General features: G+C 33.5%; 1 long non-coding RNA gene across 1 annotated transcript; it reads right to left on the bottom strand.

Moving 5' to 3' along the window:
• Positions 1-1,090: 1,090 nt before the first annotated feature.
• LOC127730842 (uncharacterized) lies at positions 1,091-6,009 on the bottom strand. Its single transcript, XR_007995321.1, has 4 exons — positions 5,838-6,009; positions 5,274-5,413; positions 1,926-2,127; positions 1,091-1,208 (listed from the first exon to the last, which is right to left on the bottom strand). It is a non-coding gene; the product is annotated as an uncharacterized LOC127730842 (long non-coding RNA).
• Positions 6,010-14,369: the final 8,360 nt, after the last annotated feature.

Here is a 14,369-nt window from a genome sequence, read left to right as displayed (position 1 = left end):
GCGATTCTTCTTCAAACCGTTTATTTGATCTGATCTATGAACTATATCATTTGAAATTGTAGTTATATAAGGGTTTCCTTTCATTTCTTACATAAACAAATTATAAGTTAAAAACAACAACCAATATGCACTTCACTGGCTGCCATATTATAAGTGGATTCTGATTACATTCAGAACACTACTTTTAAATTATGTTGTTGCAAAATGTATTACATGTATCAGGAAAATACATACACCGAAACCTACCCTGGAAATATGATAATATTTGAAAACTCTTAGTAGGATGTGAAAAAGACAGAACAAATACTGTAAAGTGTATTACAAAAGTATACATGACTCGCATAAAAATACATTACGTGTACCTTTTCATCCCTTAAACTTTTTAAAACTTCGTCAGGAACTGGTTCAGTCTCGCCTGGAATGTGAAGTCTTCTTGGACATTTTAAACTTTCTGTATTGAAGACATGGTTGCTTCGTCTTGATTCATTTCCAATCCAAGGTGCCCAAAATTCGTAGTTTGGCACTATCTCATTTAGTCGGTTTCCTGTAACATGTCAACAAATGAATAAGTGTAGGTTTGGGTCGTCCGCAAACATGTTTAACCCCGCCACATTTTGTATGTGCCTGTCACAAGCCAGGAGCCTGTAATTCAGTAGTTGTCGTTTGTTGCTGTATATCATATTTGTTTTTTTGTTTATTGTTTTGTTCATAAATCAGGCCTTTAGTTTTCTCGTTTGAAGTATTTTACATTTGTCATTTCAGAGCCTTTTATAGCATGCATTGCGGTATGGGTTTTACTCATCGTTGAAGGCCATACGGTGACCTATATATAGTTGCTAACCTTCTACGTCATTTGCTTTTTGGTGGAGAGTTGTCTCATTGGCTACCATACCACATCTTCTTATTTTTATATTTATTTCAATAATGTGTTTCATCAACAAAAATCTAATACACAATTTGGTTTTATCATATTAGTGACAGGTTTAATGCAATGAGGCAGCATTCCTTTATATTTCGATTTTTTTTGGGACATATTTGCACTCGTTTACTAAGTTGCCTCATCAATATACATACGATTAACAAGGGAAAATGTTTACCATGTCTGACTCCAGGACTTATCAACTCTTGTTCCACTTTCTTCCAAAATGAATCCATATCAACTGTTTCGGGTAATTCTGTAAAATCTGCCGGTGCAACCATATCTGAAACTGTACCAGACATGACAATGCAATCAAATCGTTAAATTATTTCTACTGCAAGTCTGAGAAGCTAAGCCTCAAAAATTAAGCAAAGACATATTCAAGGGAATGATTAAAATATCTGCGACTGGAGTATTGGTGTATAACTATTCTGTCAACTCACTTGTTCCTTAAATGTCATTGCAAGTGAATTTAAACAACATTTTAATATGAAGGTGGGAAACCAAAAACATACTTTTGTTTTATTATTTTACTACCTATTTCTTCTGCATGGTGTAAATAAATAAATATAAAGCTTTTACTCCAATTCATGTTGTATCTCGAGAACATTGTTGGAGATCTTATAGTTATTTTCATTTAGGAAATATTGTGTGTAATGATATTAATTAAGGACGTATAGCAAGTTAGTAATATGCAGTGATTTGTAATTATATCCTTCTTTGGTTTGTTATATCAAAGTTAGAAGAATATACGTGACACAGAATAAAGGAAGTCAATCAAATTTGCGTAACTGTAAGGCAAAAGGTTGTCTAGAAGGTTGTCTAGAATGGATCAAGTGTGACAAATTGTATAAAGTGAAGGATTTATTCTTCGAACCGCATGCTTTAAAACGATAATCACAAAAACGTGAAAGCCGACCTAGACTAAATCAGGGGACTTTTTAAAATTTGTGTGAACACAATTATATCATATATATATATATGGATAACTAATACTTATACCAACCGGCATGTCGAAAACAAGTCTTTCGTATACCGTCCATCACAATCGTTGTCGGATAGAAGCCACACAGATAGCAGTAGAAAGAATATGAATGCTCAGTTAGTGCTTCAAACATCAAATAAGCATTCGTTAGGTCATGAAGCCTCAGATTTTCGTCTAGTGTATCTGCCAGCATGTTTATCGTTCTACTAATTGCCACATGATTCTATAAGAAGAGTAAACATTTCCTTATTAAATATTTCAATCAAACTTTCTGTTTCGTGATCCATCATCTTAATAGAAAACTGCAAAATAAGTCGACTTAATAAATTCTTCTACATCCAGGTCCATGTGCTCCACAGTGATTCAAATAGTAAACAATCATATCATAACCACGTTTCAGCTTAAGGCCTCCTCTGATCATTTGAAGGTCCCTATTTAAATTGGTTACTTAAATTACATTAAATATTGTTTCATCTCGGTCTCTAGTAGGTGTTCTACCACCAATCTTTCAATTCTTTTAACTAGTTCCCTTACTACTATCAAAGAAATCATTATCATTTGTGAAAAAGCATATGAAAGAAATGAAATAAACTATTTTGGAGTGTAAAAAATTCTTTGGATGTTTTATATATAAATAATTGGGTTGGGTGCCCGCAAACATGTTTAACCCTGCCACATTCTGTATTTGCCTGTCCCAAGTCTGAAACCTGTAAATCAGTGGTTGTCGTTGGTTGCTGTATATCATATTTGTTTTTCGTAAATTCTTTTGTACATAAATCAGGCCGTTAGTTTTCTCGTTTGAATTATTTTACAATTCATTTCGGGGCATTTGATAGCTTTCTATGCGGTATTGGTTTTGTTCATTGACGAAGGTCGTATGGTGACCTATAGTTGCTTACTTTTATATCATTTTGGTCCCTGGTGGAAAGTTTTCTCCTTGGCTATCATACCACATCTTCTTATTTTTATAAAGATTAATAAAATGCTCCGCTGGGCGCAGCTTGATACGACCGCAGAGGTCGAACCCTGAACAGTTGGGGCAAGTATGGACACAACATTCAAGCTTGATACAGTACTGAATTTGGATTGTGATTAAATATTTGACACAGCATAGGTTTCTGACACAGAATGAATGTGGTCTAAGAACTTAAAATTTTTTAATTTACCTATTCAAACCATATCATTATTATTTGCTTTTATATATAAATCAGAAATAACCCATTTATAAAATGGAAAATTTTAAAGAAAAAAAAATCCCTCCCCTAAATTTTTTGAACCCCCTTATGATTCATCACCCCCAAACTCAATCCCAGACTTCCCTTTGTGGTATGGTACCTTGCAGTACAATTTCAGAGAGATCCATACACTTGAACACAAATTATTGTGTGGAAACTAGAAAAAGGCTTGTTTTTAGGCCCCTTTTTGGCCCCAAATTCCTAAACGTTTAGGGCAATTACCCCCAAAATCAATCCCAGCCTTCCCTTTGTGGTGTGGTACCTTGCAGTACAATTTCAGAGTGATCCATACACTTGAACACAAGTAATTGTCTGGAAACTAGAAAAATGCTATTTTTGGCCCCTTTTTGGCCCCTTATTCTTTTACGTTTTGGGCAATTACCCCCAAAATCAATCCCAGAATTCCCTTTGATATATGGAACCTTGCACAACAATGTCAGAGAGATCCATACATTTACACACAAGTTATTGTCATGAAACTAGAAAAATGCTTGTTTTTTGCCCCTTTTTGGCCCCTAATTCCTAAAATTTGGTGGCAATTACCCCCAAAATCAATTCCAGCATTCCCTTCGTGATATGGAACCTTGTGGTACAATGTCAGAGAGATCCATACACTAACACACAAGTTATGTCTGGAAGTTACAAAAATGCTTATTTTTGGCCCCTTTTTGGCCCCTAATTCCTTAACTGTTGGTACCATAACCCCCAAAATCAATCCCAACCTTCCTTTTGTGGTATTGAACCTTATGGTAAAATTTCATGGAGATCCATTCACTTAAACTAAAGTTAGAGTGCGAAAACCAATGTGTCTTCGGACGACGACGACGACGACGCCAACGTCATACCAATATACGACCAAAAAATTAAATGCGGTCGTATAAAAACAGGAATCCCTGCTAACTGCTCGTAGTGTATATCAAAACAAAAGATGACGATAAAAAACACAGCCGACTTGTGTTGGATATAAATTGATTTCAATTTCGGATTTTCTGACGTTAAAGCGTCAGTACCTAAATGGGAAAAATGAGCATTTGATGTCATGTTCAATGTTATGTTGCACATCAAGTGCAATAATTAACATATTCTTAGTATTACTTAAATTATCAAACTATTTCTAGATTTTCTTAAATTCAATCACGTATATTTTTAAAAGCTAAATTATAGCTTAAAAAACTACAATAATTATGAATCATATTTAGGTCGAAACAGAATGTGTACTAGTATTTAATAATTACCGAACGTTTGAAGTTTCTGTCCTTTATGATATGAAAGCTGATTGGATACTATGAGATTTATTTGTCACGCCTTCACAAATAATCGTCCTATATGTGTCAGGCTTTCATCAATACTATTACTCATGTGACTGACCGTATCCTCCAATAATTATTTTTTAACGCATACCGCAAGTTATTGTCATTTGATGAATTTAGAAGAGACTTTAACTCTTAAATAGAAGATTGCTCTACAACACTTGCCACTTTACATTTTGCCATTGCATTTAAACTTGCATGTAATTAAAACATTTCAATATAGATAAATGTTTCATTCGCTTTAACCTTATCATTCTAGGAACTTAAACTTTTAACAGGGGCTGACTTGAGGTAATAAAAAATTAAAATAAAAGTTAGTTCTTTACTTGAAAACAAAATTTAGAATTATATTTTTGAAAAGGTAAAATTCTCAAAATATTCGATCATACAAATAAATTTCAGAATACAGGAGCAATTACGGAATTGGTAAATATACTATTAAGGGTTCATAAAAATGCGTTTTGTCGCTACAAAACAGTGAATAAAAGTTTTATTTAACACAACGAAACATCCGCTAATGTTTCATTGCATGCATGCACAGTGCACAAATTCAATAAAATATTAAGTCATCAGGAATGTTGTTTTTTCGAAGAAAAAAAATCATAATGTATATTTAGATTTCTATTTATTGTGATTCATGATATGTTTGGCATTATATGTGATGTGGGGTGATTTTTTCCTGTTTTGTGGAAAACGTTAATTACAACAATTTGTTTTTAGTGTGTAAAATGCAATCAGGTGTATTGGCTAAAACATATGTCACGCGGTATTCTCTCAAAACCGGTTGACAATGTTTATGCGTTTGAACAGATCTTTAGCTATACCTGTAAGCCAGCTCTAATTAGATGACAAGCATCAAACCCAATGAATGTTGAATCATCGTAATTGTGAAGACCGTCACTCCATTCTTGATACCTATACTCCATTCCGCATTTAGAGCACACTTTATTGTAAACTGAAATATCTGAAATGTATAATAGATCCAGTGAATTTTCCTGAAGGCAGTTAGCAAGTACTGGTAATAGTTTATTCAATCTACATGAACTAGATACATTAATTAAACCTATGCAGCAGCCAACTGTAGTGTGTAAACTTTTATTTAAGTTTTATGCCGAGTTTGATTTGTATGTAAATGTCACAAACTTCGAAGTTTAAATAACAATAAAATTTTGGATTGAACCGATTCGGAAGTTTTATAATTACATCCACTTAAATTGTAAAACTTAAAAAACGGATAGTTTATCAACGGGCATGACATAGGAATTTAACTGAACGAAATGGATCCAGAAGTTAGTTGAAATAGTGCAAGAATGTTGTGCTTTTAAAATAACACTGTTCTTAACCTAAAACATTTTTTTCTCATAAAAAAACTAAAATAAACCAATTACCATGTATGACTTTGTTTTTCAATACTGCTTTACCATGTCTATTCACCAAAACAACTCTGGTAAGCTTGTCTCTGCATTGGACGCATGTTTTCTCTGATGGAATAATCTCTGTTATATCATTAAGATGCGGAATGTCTATGCTTTTCGTCACCGGATACCTTTTGTGCCTTTGAATGTAATCTGGTTTTCTTTTTTCGTTTTGTGTTACTTCTTGCGTAAGTCTTACATTTTCACTATCATTTTCTTCATCACTTAGATCCGTTAATTCAGATGTTAACATGTCCTTGTGCTCTTGAAATAAGTACCATTTGATAGCTGTTTTGTGAGCGCATGTTCTCTTTCCTGAAGAACAGCGACATGATAAAGTCTTTTTTACTGTATCAAATGTAACAATCGTTCTCTTTAATTTTGACCAGTATCTCCTTCTTTCGGCATATACAGAAAAAAATAAATATTTAGAAACTGAATTAGGATTCCTTAAGAAGACTAAGAACGGGAAATGTTCTGATACAGCTTGTTCTTGTAGTTGTTGTACCATATGACCTTGGTCTTGTGTTAGTATTTTTTCTTCCACCATTTGCTCTAATGAAGCGTCGTTTAAAGTTTCTTCACATTGCTGAATTGCATAGTGACTTGATCTAGCATGAGGACATTCAAACGAGTAGTTGCGACCACGCTTTGCTATTTGTTGAGCCTCTATACATTTTTTGTCCTCGCAAAATGTACCAGCATTATGTCCACTAGTTATTTTGGCCACGTGGACAGGATTGAAGGGGCCTGAAATGTTCTTTGATGAGGCAAACACTCCGTTATATTTGTCAACTATTACAGTATGATGATGTCTGGTCTGGTTAATGTCATTTTTTTTATCCATATGCAAGTTAAGATGACTTTTAAACCATCTTTTTGTTACAATCTTTTTACATATTTGGCATTGCTTCGTTACCGATGTTTCCTTTGGGGTTTCATTTCTGGAAGGTTCTTGGTCGAATGTGCTGAAAATTAAATATCTTTTTAGTATAAAATATGTGGAGGATCCTACGGACAAGCCTTCTTAGAGTTTTGAAAATTCAGGACAAGTATATGAATTATTCCAATTTTGTCCTCCGCCGCTTTACGAGGAAGGAACATTAACTATATAACGTAGAAAAAAACCAAACACAGTATAGGGTTGTGCGTTCGCTACAATCTTGCATTTTTAAATATAACATTATTATTATGTCATATATAACATATCTACAAGTAGACATATATATTAAGTACATCCGAATTCAAAATACACAAGTCAATATACACTGAGGAAGTAGTATATATAAAGGCTATTTGGGGTAGGTGTGTGGGAAATAGTGTACAAAACTAACTTCTATGTCCTAACTTTCTTGTAACGAACGTTGCATTGGTCAAGCATGCTTTAAATTTATTTTATATACTGACCGCCAAAATCGTCCGTGCAGAAAGGAATTCAATGACTATTACCGTATCTAAATTAAATATCGAAAAACCGTTATTATAAACCTACAAGGACCATAAAGAATTGGAACTATACTCCGCAAGTTGATACTTTAAGTCGGGGTTACTCTGGCACATCATTATATCTCCCACCCTAATTAGTTAATATAAAATATAAAGAGATGTGGTATGATTGCAAACGAGACAACTATCCACCAGAGACTTTTTGACGTGGATCAAAGCAAATATTGGTCACCGTACGACCTTCAATAATGAACAAAAGCAATACCGTATAGTCAGCTTTAAAAGGCACCGACATGACTAAATGTTAAAAAATCCAAACGAGAAAACTTGCACACTGGTGTATGTGCTCGTTTTTCTGACTCGTTTGGGATGACACGATAAAAACTACTTCTAATCAACTAATCAATCTTTCAATTATTCAAAAAAAAGTGACCACTCAGTTATGAATTTATTCTATTAACGTTGTAGGCATGAACATTTTCAAATTTGTTTTTTTTTTAAACCTTCAAGATTAAGTCCTCGATGATAACATTTGTACCGATGAAAAGAATTTTTTGTCGGGATCTTTTAAAAATTACGAAACGATATGGCTTTTGCGCACTGTTGAAAGTCTTACGGTGACATATTTTACTCAACCTCAATAAGTTTCTAGTGGATAGTTGTGTCATTGGCAATCATACTACATCTGTTTATTTGTATATTATTTAATTAAGTAGAGGTGGAGGTATGATAATGTGCATGAGTATGGTTACTTATCTTAATCTTTTGGAAAAGTTTCCAGATGACTCAAAAGATGGTGTGCTTAAAGTTTATTTGGAATTTAGCTATGGAATATAAAATATTATCGTCCTGAGTATGCGTGTAATATTTGTTGCTGGACGTTAGTCGTCAATCCTTATCTTAGATTTCTACCCTACTAAAAGTTAATATAGCCGGCGACCTTACTGTATAGATTATAAGAACTTTTTTTCCCTTTAACCCTATAGCTGATCCTAATAGTATTAATCTGGGAGGGTCTGGATGGGGGTCCTTCAATTCTGTATTCTTTAATTTTATAAGCTATTTTTCTCTATTCTTTACAAATTTTGTCCATTATTCTCTATTCTTTATATTTTAGCACCCCATTATTCTCTATTCTTTATTTTTTAGCCGATTTTTCTCTATTCTTTATATTTTTTGCCCTTTATTCTGCACTTGTTGCCCATTATTCTCTATTTTAGCTGTAGACCCCATCCAAACCCTCATCTGGTAATCGATCTGTTTACTTTAACAGGCTAGTTCTATAAAATATATAATCACAAATTTCTTGTCTATTTTTCACATTTTTCATCGGATATTCCTATGAAAATATCTGATGAATAAAATGCTCCGCTGGGGCGCGGCTTGATACGACCGCAGATGTCGAACCCTGAACAGTTGGGGCAAGTATAGACACAACATTCAAGCTTGATACAGCACTGAATTTGGATTGTAATTAAAAATTTGACACAGCATAGGTTTCTGACACAGAATGAATGTGGTCTAAGAACTTAAAAAAATTTAATTTAACTATTCAAACCATATCATTATTATTTGCTTTTATATATAAATCAGAAATAACCAATTTAAAATGGAAAATTTTAAAGAAAAAAAAGGAAAAAACAATCCCCCCCAAATTTTTTGAACCCCCTTATGATTCATCACCCCTAAACTCAATCCCAGCCTTCCCTTTGTGGTATGGTACCTTGCAGTACAATTTCAGAGAGATCCATACACTTGAACACAAGTTATTGTCATGAAACTAGAAAAATGCTTATTTTTGGCCCCTTATTCCTTAACGTTTTGGGCAATTACCCCCAAACTCAATTCCAGCTTTCCCTTTGTGATATGAAACCTTGTAGTACAATTTCATAAAGATCCATACACTTAAACACAAGTTATTGTCATGAAACTAGAAAAATGCTTATTTTTGGCCCCTTTTTGGCCCCTTATTCCTTAACGTTTTGGGCAATTACCCCCAAAATCAATCCCAGAATTCCCTTTGATATATGGAACCTTGTGGTACAATGTCAGAGAGATCCATACATTTACACACAAGTTATTGTCATTGTGGTATTGAACCTTATGGTAAAATTTCATGGAGATCCATTCACTTAAACTAAAGTTAGAGTGCGAAAACCAATGTGTCTTCGGACGACGACGACGACGACGCCTACGTCATACCAATATACGACCGCAAAAAATTTTGCGGTCGTATAAAAATGGCAAAAAAAAAAAAGAAATTGGTTTTATACTATAGAACTAGCAAGACAATAATAGTAAGGGGACGACCATTTGATATTCTGGGGAGGTGGAGTGGGACAGGAAGATTTTTTTTTTCGGATTTATTATTCATTTTAATCTGTCGCTATATGCATGCTTATTTTTTCCAGTTCTTACCAGGCCAACATAATTATTCACACTCAAAATCCTCCTATAACAACAACACCCCCCCTTTCCACCATCACCACCACCTCAAAAAATAAATATCAAATGGTTGTCCCCTTATTTTACAAGAGTTTAAATTGATTGATTGTTGTTTGCTTATTTTTTAACGTCCAGTGGCAAATATTTCATGCATTTTCAGGACGACACGAGTTTAAAAGTCGGATATATAATATAAAAATAAGGAGATGTGGTATGATTGCCAATGAGACAACTATCCATCAGAGTTCAAATGAAGTGGATGTAAGCAATTATAGGCTTGATTAAATCAACAATGAGAAAAAACCCATACCGTATAGTCGGCTATAAACGCCCCGACATGAAAAATGTGAGTCATTCAAACGTGAAAACTAACGGCCTAATTTATAAAAAAAAAAATTACGAAAAATAAATATGACAGACATGAACCAATGACAACTACTGAACTGCAGGCCCCTGACTTGGGACAGTCACATAAAGAATGTTGCAGGTTTAAACATGTTTGTGAGCGCTCAACCATCCGCCTAACCTGGGACAGTGGTGTAACAACACAACATAAGAACAAACTGTAAAAATCAGTTGCAATTGGCTTAACTCAAAAGATCGGTACGAGGCACAAAAACAACTACATGTAACATAAAAACAATAGACACAAACCACCGAAATAAGAGTACTCGCAGTTACTGAAAGCTAGTTCAAAGCCAATTACAACTAATAAAAAAATCATGTTCTCCCAGACTAAAGTATCAATCAGTATACAACCAACGGATTTAGTGTAAAGACAGTCTGAGAAACGCATGACCTTGAATACCTTGTAAACATGTATCTTTTATATACAAAAATAATAGTTTGGTTACTTTAAATTTTTTTGATGGATAGACAAGATGTCTTTTTCAATCATATACCAGACAAATATTGACAAATTCTTGTACAATTTAAGATTATTCCTGAAAATCAAATGGTCGGAGCTTTAAGCCGGATTTGTTTAGCTAAATTAAGTAAGGAAAGCATAAAGAAAAAATGTCACGAACACATCGATTTATTCCAACCAATTTTCTTTGTTTTTACACTTATTATATAATTACATCAATGCCAAAACAGAGCACAATATTACAGTCATGCATGTCTTTCGAATGAGAGCTGATGTAACTGAATTTTCTAATAAATCATCGTTAACTTCAGTTATGTCATCAGCGTAAAAAAATCTGCTATATTCGACGCAAAATTGAATTCGTGTTTTATTGCTCCTTCTTCAGAATATCTCCAGAAGAGGTCCAGATTCATTTTTTTTTACTCTTCACCAGAGCAATAAAACACGCCCCTAGACAATGGGGAATAAACCCAGTGTACAAAGCTATCATGTATTTTAATATCATTTTGCACACCGAACTAATTTGATTCGTTCAGAAAGAGTTGCATGTTCAACTGTATTTTCAAAGGTAGACTAAAAACCGCAGATAGAAAAGTGATATGGCACAGTTGTTTTTAAATATCTAAAAGTAGAAATCTAAAAACTTTAATACTTTGTGATTCAATCGTTACAACCAATCAAAGAATTTCTGCCCTTTTTCCGACTTTTTGACAATAATAATATAACAATTGTAACCCAGGATTATACGAGGATTTCTCTAATTCTTCGTCAATTTATCCCTTTCTGCACCCATTGTATAAAAAAAATTTAATCAACGTGTGGTTCGTTTGATTTCAGTTCTTCATTGGTTAAAATCCGATTATGACGTCGAATTTTCTTGCTTTCCTCTGAATTTCCTATTGTGACGGCATGAAAAAAGGCGACCATGCCTGATGACGTCACATAGAAAGAACACATCTTTTTGCAGATCATTCGAAAAGAAGGAATAAATTTGCCTGCGTATTGTTTGAAAATCATTAGAGAAACAGATTCCACCACCAAATCTCGTGTAATACGATATTTATCCACTCTCGACAGTTAAATTCTAAATATTTAAAACGCTCGGCGAGTCTCGCGTTTTAAATTTGAAAATTAAACTATCTCGAGTGGATTAATATCGTATCACACTCGATGCAGTGGTAGAATCTATATGTATCGACATGAAAGAAGTATATCGACGTCGGACTTTGTCCGCAGTCTATATATTTCTTTCAGGTCCAAATATCCTCATATTGACCTCATACAAAGGCTGTAATTGTAAATATCCTTTCGTATATTTTGTAATGACTCTATGATATCATATTAACATATCATACACATTATGCGTAGGAAATAATGTGAATAAAACTAATCGTGTAATGCAGACTCAGCAAATTAATGCATAATATTAGATTATCAGTTTTGACTATCAGCGCTTGTCCAACAATATGTGATCCTATAGCAACATATACATCTATAGGGTCTTACGGAAGCGTATTAGCGCCACACAACTTTTTTTTTTATATTTCTTCCTATGTTTGCGTTATAAAGCAAACATTTGCAAAAGGACGCAAACCTTTGCGTTATAACGCAAACCTTTGCGATATAACGCAAACCTTTGCGAAATAACGCAAACCTCTGCGATATAACGCAAACATCTTGATTTCAATTATTCATTAAGTTTTGTATATATGTCTGTCTGTCATTAATTTCGGTTGTGATTTACTAGTAGATAGGAAAAGAACCATAAATACAAGGCCAACTCATTATACTAAATTTGCATAGGAATAATGGAATACTTGAAGTGCAATTATACATAAATTAAGAATGATTTGTGCATCAGAAAAGTATATAATTTAACAAGAAAATAGATGTTGCATTGGCATATTTTATTTGAAAGAGCAAAACTAATGTCATACATTTGTGAAACTTTCAAGTCAAATAGACAAAATGATCTTTCTGCTTTAAAATGAATTATTAATAAAGAAACATTTTTTTTTAAATTTTGATGCAAGATTTTTTTTAAATCTCAGAATATGATCAAGATTCTTTGATAGAAATTCATGGAATTTTCATTTCAATCTAGTGAAGTAATTTTAAGATACTTGGGCAGCAATTTAAATGTAGAGAACATAATTTTAATAATAAAACATCTTCATTTTATTGCAAAAAGGTAGCTTGTTTGGATCTTACCAACCTTACACAATCCTCAAACGAGAGCTTACTTTGGAAGTATATTTATATTTGGCTATAGCTATTTTAGCAGGGTTGATTTTTTATATTCTTCGATACAACTTCAATTTACTCAATTTTCTTTGTAATATATATACATGTATTATCATGTATATAATTTTTGGGGCCCTGTATAGCTTGCTGTTCGGTGTGAACCAAGGCTCCGTGTTGAAGACCGTACTTTGACCTCTATTAAATGGTTTGATTTTAGAAATTGTGACTTGGATGGAGAGTTGTCTCATTGCCATTCCTACCAAATCTTCTTATATCTATTATCCTACACATTAGTAGTCAATGATATGTTCTAAATATTCAAGCATTTTTCTTTGTTATGAATACAAAGGAGAATACATTTTAATGTATGCAGCCTCCTCCATTTATAACTGCTGCTTCCTTTAAATCTTAAATCAGAAATAAGATAAAAAAAAATGTTTGCGTTATAACGCAAAGGTTTGCGTTATAACGCAAACATGGGAAGAAATATTAAAAAAAAGTTGTGTGTCGCTAATAAGCTTCCGTAGGATCTCGAATACCAATACTGTAATTTAATTCAATCCGGATTCTGATCATCCGTTTAAAATATATTCTCCTTTTCCTAACGTGTTCCTATTTTATAACTCATTCAAGCCAATAGAATCTTAGCCATATCATAAAGCAACCAATCAGAACTAACTGTTGTTAATTGATACTTTCAATGATGTCGTGTTTATCGACTGAAACTCATAGCTTTGCACCCGGTGATGCGAAGTCAGTATAGGCATTTCTGTATTTAGTTGTTGTTGAGGTATTGTCGCATTTGCGTAAATCCCACCTGTCTTTTAATACAGTTTTATTTTCTACTTACTAATAATTATGCTCATCTAATGTAATGTCACAGACGCCATGGAGATCTGTTTCTGCTACATGGTCGTCTGTTTCGGCTACATGGTCTTCTGTTTCGGCTACATGGTCGTCTGTTTCGGCTACATGGTCGCCTGTTCCTGTGTTATGGTTGTCTGTTTCTGCTACATGGTCGCCCTGTTCTGTCACCTGGTCGTCTGCTTCTGCTATATTGTCGTCTGTTTCTGTTGTATGACAGTCTGTTTCGGCTGTTACTTGGAATACAGTCAAAGTACATCGCCTAAAATGTCTTTCTGCTACGTCTTTTCTTGATATAATTCGATCACATTTAGAACAGTGGTAGTGTCCAGTTTGTAGAGTTGAACACTGCTCAAGATTGCATTTAACCACATATTTACCTGAAAATTTAGATGTAATAATTACAAGTATATCCTGTCAAAAAGTCAGGACACCCAAGCTGTATTTGAAGATGTGAGAAAAATAAGTAAATTTCGTCGCATTGTGATGTAATTGAAAAAAAAAATGAAAAAAAATGACAGGAGTTTCAGATAAGAAATGATTGATTCTATGTGATATAAAAGGCAGGAATTATTTTTACCAACATTGATTTAAAAAAAAAACTAAAAACTAAAACATAACTCAAAATGTATTGGTAT

Source organism: Mytilus californianus, unplaced genomic scaffold (genome assembly GCF_021869535.1).
Source record: "Mytilus californianus isolate M0D057914Y unplaced genomic scaffold, xbMytCali1.0.p SCAF_2, whole genome shotgun sequence".
In the NCBI taxonomy this organism is placed as follows: domain Eukaryota; kingdom Metazoa; phylum Mollusca; class Bivalvia; order Mytilida; family Mytilidae; genus Mytilus; species Mytilus californianus.
The sequence above is the reverse complement of the archived record's forward strand: the minus strand, read 5'-3'. Positions and strand labels throughout refer to the sequence as shown.